This window comes from Pristiophorus japonicus, unplaced genomic scaffold (assembly GCF_044704955.1).
Source record: "Pristiophorus japonicus isolate sPriJap1 unplaced genomic scaffold, sPriJap1.hap1 HAP1_SCAFFOLD_92, whole genome shotgun sequence".
Lineage (NCBI taxonomy): Eukaryota > Metazoa > Chordata > Chondrichthyes > Pristiophoridae > Pristiophorus > Pristiophorus japonicus.
Window position 1 is genome coordinate 742,092 of NW_027254846.1, and position 12,526 is coordinate 754,617.

Sequence of the window (12,526 nt, forward strand, 5' to 3'; positions counted from 1 at the left end):
ATGGGGAGAGAGCGGTGCAGTGGCATTAGTTTGGGGATTGCTAGAGGACTATGGGGAGAGGGCGGGGCAGTGGGATAAGTTTGGGGTTGATACAGGACTATGGGGTGAGAGCGGGGCAGTGGGATTAGTTTGGGGATTGATACTCGACTATGGGGAGAGAGCGGGGCAGTGGGATTAGTTTGGGGTTTGTTACAGGTCTATGGGGAGAGAGTGGAGCAGTGGGATTAGTTTGGGGATTGATACAGGCATATGGGGAGAGAGCGGGGCAGTGGGATTAGTTTGGGGGTTGATACAGGGCTATGAGGAGAGAGCGGGGCAGTGGGATTAGTTTTGGGATTGATATACGACTATGGGGAGAGAGCGGGACAGTGGGATTAGTTTGGGGATTGATACAGGACTATGGGGAGAGAGCGGGACAGTGGGATTAGTTTGGGGATTGATACAGGACTATGGGGAGAGAGAGGGGCAGTGCGATTAGTTTGGAGATTGATACAGGACTATGGGGAGAGAGCAGGGCAGTGGGATTAGTTTGGGGATTGATACAGTACGATGGGGAGAGAGCGGTGCAGTGGGATTAGTTTGGGGATTGATACAGGGCTAGGGGAGAGAGCGGGGCAGTTGGATTAGTTTGGAGATTGATACAGGATATGGGGAGAGAGCGCGGCAGTGGGATTAGTTTGGGGATTGCTAGAGGACTATGGGGAGCGGGCGGGGCAGTGGGATTAGTTTGGAGATTGATACAGGACTATGGGGAGAGAGCGGGGCAGTGGGATTAGTTTGGAGATTGATACAGTACTATGGGGATAGAGCGGGGCAGTGGGATTCGTTTGGGGATTGATACTGGACTATGGGGAGAGAGCGGGGCAGTGGGATTAGTTTGGGATTGATACAGGACTGTGGGGAGAGAGCGGGGCAGTGGGATTAGTTTGGGGATTGATACAGGACTATGGGTAGAGAGCGAGGCAGTGGGATTAGTTTGTGGATTGATACAGGGCTATGGGGAGAGAGCGGGGCAGTGGGATTAGTTTGGAGATTGATACAGGGCGATGGGGAGAGAGTGGGGCAGTGGGAATAGTTTGGAGTTTGATACAGGGCGATGGGGAGAGAGTGGGGCTGTGGGATTAGTTTGAAGATTGATACAGGTCTATGGGGAGAGAGCGGGGCAGTGGGATTAGTTTGGGGATTGATACAGGACTATGGGGAGAGAGCGGGGCAGAGGGATTAGTTTGGGGCTTGATACAGGACTATGGGGAGAGAGCGGGGCAGTGGGTTTAGTTTGGGGATTGATACAGGACTATGGGGAGAGAGCAGGGCAGAGGGATTAGTTTGGGGCTTGATACAGGACTATGGGGAGAGAGCGGGGCAGTGGGATTAGTTTGGATATTGATACAGGACTATGGGGAGAGAGCAGGGCAGTGGGATTAGTTTGGGGATTGATACATGACTATGGCGAGAGAGTGGGGCAGTGGGATTAGTTTGGGGATTAATACAGGTCTACGGAGAGAGAGAGGGACAGTGGGATTAGTTTGGGGATTGATACAGGACTATGGGTAGGAACAATGCAGTGGGATTAGTTTGGAGATTGATACAGGTCTATGGGGAGAGAGCGGGGCAGTGGGATTAGTTTGGGGATTGATACAGGGCTATGGGGAGAGAGCAGTGCAGTGGGATTAGTTTGGGGATTGATACAGGACTATGGGGAGAGAGCGGGTCAGTGGGATTAGTTTGGGGATTGAAACAGGACTTTGGGGAGAGAGCGGGGCAGTGGGATTAGTTTGGAGATTGATACAGGACTATGGGGAGAGAGCAGGGCAGTGGGATTAGTTTGGGGATTGATACAGGACGTTGGGGAGAGAGCGGTGCAGTGGGATTAGTTTGGGGATTGATACAGGACTATGAGGAGAGAGCGGGGCAGTGGGATTAGTTTGGAGATTAATACAGGGCTAGGGGAGAGAGCGGGGCAGTGAGATTAGTTTGGAGATTGATACAGGACTATGGGGAGAGAGCGGTGCAGTGGCATTAGTTTGGGGATTGCTAGAGGACTATGGGGAGAGGGCGGGGCAGTGGGATAAGTTTGGGGTTGATACAGGACTATGGGGAAAGAGCGGGTCAGTGGGATTAGTTTGGGGATTGATCCAGGGCTATGGGGAGAGAGCCGGGCAGTGGGATTAGTTTGGAATTGATACAGGGCTACGGAGAGAGAGCGGGACAGTTGGATTAGTTTGTGGATTGATACAGGACTATTGGTAGAGAGCGGTGCAGTGGGATTAGTTTGGGGAGTGATACAGGACTATGGGTAGAGAGCGGGGCAGTGGGATTAGTTTGGAGATTGATACAGGACTATGGGGAGAGAGCGGGGCAGTGGCATTAGTTTGGGGATTGCTAGAGGACTATGGGGAGAGGGCGGGGCAGTGGGATTAGTTTGGAGATTGATACAGGACTATGGGGAGAGAGCGCGGCAGTCGGATTAGTTTGGGGATTGATACAGACTATGGGGAGAGAGCGGGGCAGAGGGATTAGTTTGGGGCTTGATACAGGACTATGGGGAGAGAGCGGGGCAGTGGGATTAGTTTGCGGATTGATACAGGACTATGGGGAGAGAGCGCGGCAGAGGGATTAGTTTGGGGATTGATACAGGACTATGAGGAGAGAGCGGGGCAGTGGGATTAGTTTGGAGATTGATACAGGGCGAGGGGAGAGAGCGGGGCTGTGAGATTAGTTTGGAGATTGATACAGGACTATGGGGAGAGAGCGGGGCAGTGGCATTAGTTTGGGGATTGCTAGAGAACTATGGGGAGAGGGCGGGGCAGTGGGATTAGTTTGGAGATTAATACAGGACTATGGGGAGAGAGCGCGGCAGTGGGATTAGTTTGCGGATTGATACAGTACTATGGGGTGAGAGCGGGGCAGTGGGATTAGTTTGGGGATTGATACTGGACTATGGGGAGTGAGCGGGGCAGTGGGATTAGTTTGGGGTTTGATACAGGACTATGGGGAGAGAGTGGGGCAGTGGGATTAGTTTGGGGATTGATACAGGCATAGGGGAGAGAGCGGGGCAGTGGGATTAGTTTGGGGATTGATACAGGACTATGAGGAGAGAGCGGGGCAGTGGGATTAGTTTGGGGATTAATATAGGAGTATGGGGAAAGAGCGGGTCAGTGGGATTAGTTTGGGGATTGATGCAGGGCTATGGGGAGAGAGCCGGGCAGTGGGATTAGTTTGGGATTGATACAGGACTTTGGGGAGAGAGCGGGGCAGTGGGTTTAGTTTGGGGATTGAAACAGGACTATGGTTAGAAAGCGAGGCAGTGGGATTAGTTTGGGGATTGATACAGGGCTATGGGGAGAGAGTGGGACAGAGGGATTAGTTTGGGGCTTGATACACGACTATGGGGAGAGAGCGGGGCAGTGGGATTAGTTTGGGGATTGATACAGACTGTGGGGAGAGAGCGGGGCAGTGGGATTAGTTTGGAGATTGATACAGGGCTAGTGGAGAGAGCGGGGCATTGGGATTAGTTTGGAGATTGATACAGGACCATGGGTAGAGAGCGGGGCAGTGGGATTAGTTTGGAGATTGATACAGTACTATGGGGATAGAGCGGGGCAGTGGGATTCGTTTGGGGATTGATACTGGACTATGGGGAGAGAGCGGGGCAGTGGGATTAGTTTGGGATTGATACAGGACTGTGGGGAGAGAGCGGGGCAGTGGGATTAGTTTGGGGATTGATACAGGACTATGGGTAGAGAGCGAGGCAGTGGGATTAGTTTGTGGATTGATACAGGGCTATGGGGAGAGAGCGGGGCAGTGGGATTAGTTTGGAGATTGATACAGGGCGATGGGGAGAGAGTGGGGCAGTGGGAATAGTTTGGAGTTTGATACAGGGCGATGGGGAGAGAGTGGGGCTGTGGGATTAGTTTGGGGATTGATCCAGGGCTATGGGGAGAGAGCCGGGCAGTGGGATTAGTTTGGAATTGATACAGGGCTACGGAGAGAGAGCGGGACAGTTGGATTAGTTTGTGGATTGATACAGGACTATTGGTAGAGAGCGGTGCAGTGGGATTAGTTTGGGGAGTGATACAGGACTATGGGTAGAGAGCGGGGCAGTGGGATTAGTTTGGAGATTGATACAGGACTATGGGGAGAGAGCGGGGCAGTGGCATTAGTTTGGGGATTGCTAGAGGACTATGGGGAGAGGGCGGGGCAGTGGGATTAGTTTGGAGATTGATACAGGACTATGGGGAGAGAGCGCGGCAGTCGGATTAGTTTGGGGATTGATACAGACTATGGGGAGAGAGCGGGGCAGAGGGATTAGTTTGGGGCTTGATACAGGACTATGGGGAGAGAGCGGGGCAGTGGGATTAGTTTGCGGATTGATACAGGACTATGGGGAGAGAGCGCGGCAGAGGGATTAGTTTGGGGATTGATACAGGACTATGAGGAGAGAGCGGGGCAGTGGGATTAGTTTGGAGATTGATACAGGGCGAGGGGAGAGAGCGGGGCTGTGAGATTAGTTTGGAGATTGATACAGGACTATGGGGAGAGAGCGGGGCAGTGGCATTAGTTTGGGGATTGCTAGAGAACTATGGGGAGAGGGCGGGGCAGTGGGATTAGTTTGGAGATTAATACAGGACTATGGGGAGAGAGCGCGGCAGTGGGATTAGTTTGCGGATTGATACAGTACTATGGGGTGAGAGCGGGGCAGTGGGATTAGTTTGGGGATTGATACTGGACTATGGGGAGTGAGCGGGGCAGTGGGATTAGTTTGGGGTTTGATACAGGACTATGGGGAGAGAGTGGGGCAGTGGGATTAGTTTGGGGATTGATACAGGCATAGGGGAGAGAGCGGGGCAGTGGGATTAGTTTGGGGATTGATACAGGACTATGAGGAGAGAGCGGGGCAGTGGGATTAGTTTGGGGATTAATATAGGAGTATGGGGAAAGAGCGGGTCAGTGGGATTAGTTTGGGGATTGATGCAGGGCTATGGGGAGAGAGCCGGGCAGTGGGATTAGTTTGGGATTGATACAGGACTTTGGGGAGAGAGCGGGGCAGTGGGTTTAGTTTGGGGATTGAAACAGGACTATGGTTAGAAAGCGAGGCAGTGGGATTAGTTTGGGGATTGATACAGGGCTATGGGGAGAGAGTGGGACAGAGGGATTAGTTTGGGGCTTGATACACGACTATGGGGAGAGAGCGGGGCAGTGGGATTAGTTTGGGGATTGATACAGACTGTGGGGAGAGAGCGGGGCAGTGGGATTAGTTTGGAGATTGATACAGGGCTAGTGGAGAGAGCGGGGCATTGGGATTAGTTTGGAGATTGATACAGGACCATGGGTAGAGAGCGGGGCAGTGGGATTAGTTTGGGGACTGCTAGAGGACTATGGGGAGAGGGCGGGGCAGTGGGATTAGTTTGGAGATTGATACAGGACTATGGGGAGAGAGTGGGGCAGTGGGATTAGTTTGAGGATTGATACAGGACTATGGGGAGAGAGCGGGGCAGTGGGATTAGTTTGGGGATTGATACAGGACTATGGGGAGAGAGCGGGGCAGAGGAATTAGTTTGGGGATTGATACAGGACTATGGGGTGAGAGCGGGGCAGTGTGATTAGTTTGGGGATTGATACAGTGGTATGGGGAGAGATCGGGGCAGTGGTATTAGTTTTTAGATTTATACATGGCTATGGGGAGAGACCGGGGCTGTGTGATTAGTTTGGGGATTGATACAGGACTATGGAGAGAGAGCGGGGCAGTGGGATGAGTTTGGAGATTGATACAGGCTATGAGGAGAGAGCGGGGTAGTGGGATTAGTTTGGGGATTGATACAGGTCAATGGGGAGAGAGCGGGGCAGTGGGATTAGTTTGTGGATTGATACAGGACTATTGGTAGAGAGCGGGGCAGTGGGATTAGTTTGGGGAGTGATACAGGACGAATGGGAGAGAGCGGGGCAGTGGAATTAGTTTGGGGATTGATACAGTAATATGGGGAGGGAGCGGGGCAGTGGGATTAGTTTGGAGATTGATGCAGGACTATGGGGAGAGAGCGGGGCAGTGGGATTAGTTTGGGGATTGAAACAGGGCTATGGCGAGAGAGTGGGGCAGTGGGATTAGTTCGGGGAGTGATAAAGGTCTATGGGGAGAGAGCGGGGCAGTGGGATTAGTTTGGGGATTGATACAGTAATATTGGGAGAGAGCGGGGCTGTGGGATTAGTTTGGAGATTGATACAGGACTATGGGGAGAGAGCGGGGCAGTGGGATTAGTTTGGGGATTGATACAGGACTATGGCGAGAAGGTGGGGCTGTGGGATTAGTTTGTGGATTAATACAGGTCTACGGAGAGAAGAGGGACAGTGGGATTAGTTTGGGGATTGATACAGGACTATGGGTAGGGAACGATGCAGTGGGATTAGTTTGGAGATTGATACAGGTCTATGGGGAGCGAGCGGGGCAGTGGGATTTGTTTGGGGATTGATACAGGACTATTGGGAGAGAGCGGGGCAGTGGGATTAGTTTGGAGATTGATACAGGGTTATGGGGAGAGAGCGGGGCAGTGGGATTAGTTCGGAGATTGATACAGGACTATGTGGAGAGAGCGGGGCAGTGGGATTAGTTTGGGGATTGATACAGGACTATGGGGAGAGAGCGGGGCAGTGGGATTAGTTTGAGGATTGATGCAGGACTATGGAGAGAGAGCGTGTCCGTGGGATTAGTTTGGGCATGGATACTGGGCTATGGGGAGAGAGCGGGGCAGTGAGATTAGTTTGAGGATTGATGCAGGGCTATCGGAAGATAGCGGGGCAGTGGGATTAATTTGGAGTTTGATACAGGGCTATGGGGATAGAGCGACGCAGTGGGATTAGTTTGGGAATTGATACAGGACTATTGGGAGAGAGCGGGGCAGTGGGATTAGTTTGGAGATTGATACAGGGCTATGGGGAGGGAGCGGGGCAGTGGGATTAGTTTGGAGATTTATACAGGACTATGGGGAGAGAGCGGGACAGTGGGATAAGTTTGGGGATTGATACAGGACTATGGGGAGAGAGCGGTACAGTGGGATTAGTTTGGGGTTTGATACCGGACTATGGAGAGAGGGCGGGGCAGTGGGATTTGTTTGGGGATTGATTCAGGGCTATGGGGAGAGAGCGGGGCAGTGGGATTAGTTTGCGGATTGAAACAGTACAATGGGGTGAGAGCGGGGCAGTGGGATTAGTTTGGGGATTGATACTGGACTATGGGGAGAGAGCGGGGCAGTGGGATTAGTTTGGGGATTGATACATGACTATGGGGAGAGAGCAGGGCAGTGGGATTAGTTTGGGGATTGATACAGGACGATGGGGAGAGAGCGGTGCAGTGGGATTAGTTTGGGGATTGATACAGGACTATGAGGAGAGAGCGGGGCAGTGGGATTAGTTTGGAGATAAATACAGGGCTAGGGGAGAGAGCGGGGCATTGGGATTAGTTTGGGGATAGATACTGGACTATGGCGAGATAGAGGGGCAGTGGGATTACTTTGATGTTTGATACTGGACTGTGGGGAGAGAGTGGGGCAGTGGGATTAGTTTGGGGATTGATACAGGCATATGGGGAGAGAGCGGGGCAGTGGGAGTAGTTTGTGGATTGATACAGAGCTACGGGGAGAGAGCGGGGCAGTGGGAATGGTTTGGGGATTGATACAGGACAATGGCGAGAGAGCGGGGCAGTGGGATTAGTTTGGGTCTGATTGATACAGGGCTATAGGGAGAGAGCGGGACAGTGGGATTAGTTTGGAGATTGATACAGTTGTATGGGGAGAGAGCAGGGCAGTGGGATTAGTTGGAGATTGATACAGGACTATGGGGAGAGAGCGGGGCAGTGGGATTAGTTTGGAGATTGATACAGGGCTATTGGGAGAGAGCGGGGCAATGGGATTAGTTTGTGGATTGACACAGGACTATGGGGAGAGAGCGGGGCAGTGGGATTTGTTTGGGGATTGGTACAGGAATATGGGGAGAGAGCGGGTCAGTGGCATTAGTTTGGGGATTGCTAGAGGACTATGGGGAGAGGGCGGGGCAGTGGGATTAGTTTGGAGATTGATACAGGACTATGGGGAGAGAGCGGGGCAGTGGGATTAGTTTGCGGATTGATACAGTACTATGGGGTGAGAGCGGGGCAGTGGGATTAGTTTGGGGATTGATACTGGACTATGGGGAGAGAGCGGGGCAGTGGGATTAGTTTGGGGTTTGATACAGGACTATGGGGAGAGAGTGGGGCAGTGGGATTAGTTTGGGGATTGATACAGGCATGTGGGGAGAGAGCGGGGCAGTGCGATTAGTTTGGGGATTGATACAGGACTATGAGGAGAGAGCGGGGCAGTGGGATTAGTTTGGGGATTGAAATAGGAGTATGGGGAAAGAGCGGGCCAGTGGGATTAGTTTGGGAATTGATCCAGGGCTATGGGGAGAGAGCCGGGCAGTGGGATTAGTTTGGAATTGATACAGGACTATGGGGAGAGAGCGGGGCAGTGGGATTAGTTTGGGATTGATACAGGACTGTAGGTAGAGAGCGGGGCAGTGGGATTAGTTTGGGGATTGATACAGGACTATGGTTAGAGAGCGAGGCAGTGGGATTAGTTTGGGGATTGATACAGGGCTATGGGGAGAGAGCGGGGCAGTGGGATTAGTTTGGGATTGATACAGGACTGTGGGGAGAGAGCGGGGCAGTGGGATTAGTTTGGGGATTGATACAGGACTATGGTTAGAGAGCGAGGCAGTGGGATTAGTTTGGGGATTGATACAGGGCTATGGGGAGAGAGCGGGGCAGTGGGATTAGTTTGGGGATTGATACAGACTATGGGGAGAGAGCGGGGCAGAGGGATTAGTTTGGGGCTTGATACAGGACTATGGGGAGAGAGCGGGGCAGTGGGATTAGTTTGCGGATTGATACAGGACTATGGGGAGAGAGCGCGGCAGAGGGATTAGTTTGGGGATTGATACAGGACTATGAGGAGAGAGCGGGGCAGTGGGATTAGTTTGGAGATTGATACAGGGCTAGGGGAGAGAGCGGGGCTGTGAGATTAGTTTGGAGATTGATACAGGACTATGGGGAGAGAGCGGGGCAGTGGCATTAGTTTGGGGATTGCTAGAGAACTATGGGGAGAGGGCGGGGCAGTGGGATTAGTTTGGAGATTGATACAGGACTATGGGGAGAGAGCGCGGCAGTGGGATTAGTTTGCGGATTGATACAGTACTATGGGGTGAGAGCGGGGCAGTGGGATTAGTTTGGGGATTGATACTGGACTATGGGGAGAGAGCGGGGCAGTGGGATTAGTTTGGTGTTTGATACAGGACTATGGGGAGAGAGTGGGGCAGGGGGATTAGTTTGGGATTGATACAGGACTTTGGGGAGAGAGCGGGGCAGTGGGTTTAGTTTGGGGATTGAAACAGGACTATGGTTAGAAAGCGAGGCAGTGGGATTAGTTTGGGGATTGATACAGGGCTATGGGGAGAGAGTGGGACAGAGGGATTAGTTTGGGGCTTGATACACGACTAAGGGGAGAGAGCGGGGCAGTGGGATTAGTTTGGGGATTGATACAGACTGTGGGGAGAGAGCGGGCCAGTGGGATTAGTTTGGAGATTGATACAGGGCTAGTGGAGAGAGCGGGGCATTGGGATTAGTTTGGAGATTGATACAGGACCATGGGTAGAGAGCGGGGCAGTGGGATTAGTTTGGGGACTGCTAGAGGACTATGGGGAGAGGGCGGGGCAGTGGGATTAGTTTGGAGATTGATACAGGACTATGGGGAGAGAGTGGGGCAGTGGGATTAGTTTGAGGATTGATACAGGACTATGGGGAGAGAGCGGGGCAGTGGGATTAGTTTGGGGATTGATACAGGACTATGGGGAGAGAGCGGGGCAGAGGAATTAGTTTGGGGATTGATACAGGACTATGGGGTGAGAGCGCGGCAGTGTGATTAGTTTGGGGATTGATACAGTGGTATGGGGAGAGATCGGGGCAGTGGTATTAGTTTTTAGATTTATACATGGCTATGGGGAGAGACCGGGGCTGTGTGATTAGTTTGGGGATTGATACAGGACTATGGAGAGAGAGCGGGGCAGTGGGATGAGTTTGGAGATTGATACAGGCTATGGGGAGAGAGCGGGGTAGTGGGATTAGTTTGGGGATTGATACAGGTCAATGGGGAGAGAGCGGGGCAGTGGGATTAGTTTGGAGATTGATTCAGGGCTATGGGGAGAGAGCGGGGCAGTGGGATTAGTTTGGGGATTGATACAGGACTATGGTGAGAGAGCGGGGCAGTGGGATTAGTTTGGGGATTGATACAGGACTAATGGGGAGAGAGCGGGGTCGTGGGATTAGTTTGGGGATTGATACAGGACTATGGTGAGAGAGCGGGGCAGAGGGATTAGTTTGGTGATTGATACAGGACTATGGGAAGAGAGCGGGGCAGTGGGATTAGTTTGGGGATTGATACAGGACTATGGGGAGAGAGCGGGGCAGTGGGATTAGTTTCGGGATTGATACAGGGCTACGGAGAGAGAGTGGGACAGTTGGATTAGTTTGTGGATTGATACAGGACTATTGGTAGAGAGCGGGGCAGTGGGATTAGTTTGGGGAGTGATACAGGACGAATGGGAGAGAGCGGGGCAGTGGAATTAGTTTGGGGTTCGATACAGTAATATGGGGAGGTAGCGGGGCAGTGGGATTAGTTTGGAGATTGATGCAGGACTATGGGGAGAGAGCGGGGCAGTGGGATTAGTTTGGGGATTGAAACAGGGCTATGGCGAGAGAGTGGGGCAGTGGGATTAGTTTGGGGAGTGAGAAAGGTCTATGGGGAGAGAGCGGGGCAGTGGGATTAGTTTGGGGATTGATACAGTAATATGGGGAGAGAGCGGGGCTGTGGGATTAGTTTGGAGATTGATACAGGACTATGGGGAGAGAGCGGGGCAGTGGGATTAGTTTGGGGATTGATACAGGTCTACGGAGAGAAGAGGGACAGTGGGATTAGTTTGGGGATTGATACAGGACTATGGGTAGGGAACGATGCAGTGGGATTAGTTTGGAGATTGATACAGGTCTATGGGGAGCGAGCGGGGCAGTGGGATTAGTTTGGGTATTGATACAGGACTATTGGGAGAGAGCGGGGCAGTGGGATTAGTTTGGAGATTGATACAGGGTTATGGGGAGAGAGCGGGGCAGTGGGATTAGTTCGGAGATTGATACAGGACTATGTGGAGAGAGCGGGGCAGTGGGATTCGTTTGGGGATTGATACAGGACTGTGGGGAGAGAGCGGGGCAGTGGGATTAGTTTGAGGATTGATGCAGGACTATGGAGAGAGAGCGTGTCCGTGGGATTAGTTTGGGCATGGATACTGGGCTATGGGTAGAGAGCGGGGCAGTGAGATTAGTTTGAGGATTGATGCAGGGCTATCGGTAGATAGCGGGGCAGTGGGATTAATTTGGAGTTTGATACAGGGCTATGGGGATAGAGCGACGCAGTGGGATTAGTTTGGGAATTGATACAGGACTATTGGGAGAGAGCGGGGCAGTGGGATTAGTTTGGAGATTGATACAGGGCTATGGGGAGGGAGCGGGGCAGTGGGATTAGTTTGGAGATTTATACAGGACTATGGGGAGAGAGCGGGACAGTGGGATAAGTTTGGGGATTGATACAGGACTATGGGGAGAGAGCGGTACAGTGGGATTAGTTTGGGGTTTGATACCGGACTATGGAGAGAGGGCGGGGCAGTGGGATTAGTTTCGGGATTGATTCAGGGCTATGGGGAGAGAGCGGGGCAGTGGGATTAGTTTGCGGATTGAAACAGTACAATGGGGTGAGAGCGGGGCAGTGGGATTAGTTTGGGGATTGATACTGGACTATGGGGAGAGAGCGGGGGAGTGGGATTAGTTTGGGGATTGATACAGGACTATGGGGAGAGAGCAGGGCAGTGGGATTAGTTTGGGGATTGATACAGGACGATGGGGAGAGAGCGGTGCAGTGGGATTAGTTTGGGGATTGATACAGGACTATGAGGAGAGAGCGGGGCAGTGGGATTAGTTTGGAGATAAATACAGGGCTTGGGGAGAGAGCGGGGCATTGGGATTAGTTTGGGGATAGATACTGGACTATGGCGAGATAGCGGGGCAGTGGGATTACTTTGATGTTTGATACAGGACTGTGGGGAGAGAGTGGGGCAGTGGGATTAGTTTGGGGATTGATACAGGCATATGGGGAGAGAGCGGGGCAGTGGGAGTAGTTTGTGGATTGATACAGAGCTACGGGGAGAGAGCGGGGCAGTGGGAATGGTTTGGGGATTGATACAGGACAATGGCGAGAGAGCGGGGCAGTGGGATTAGTTTGGGTCTGATTGATACAGGGCTATAGGGAGAGAGCGGGACAGTGGGATTAGTTTGGAGATTGATACAGTTCTATGGGGAGAGAGCGGGGCAGTGGGATTAGTTGGAGATTGATACAGGACTATGGGGAGAGAGCGGGGCAGTGGGATTAGTTTGGAGATTGATACAGGGCTATTGGGA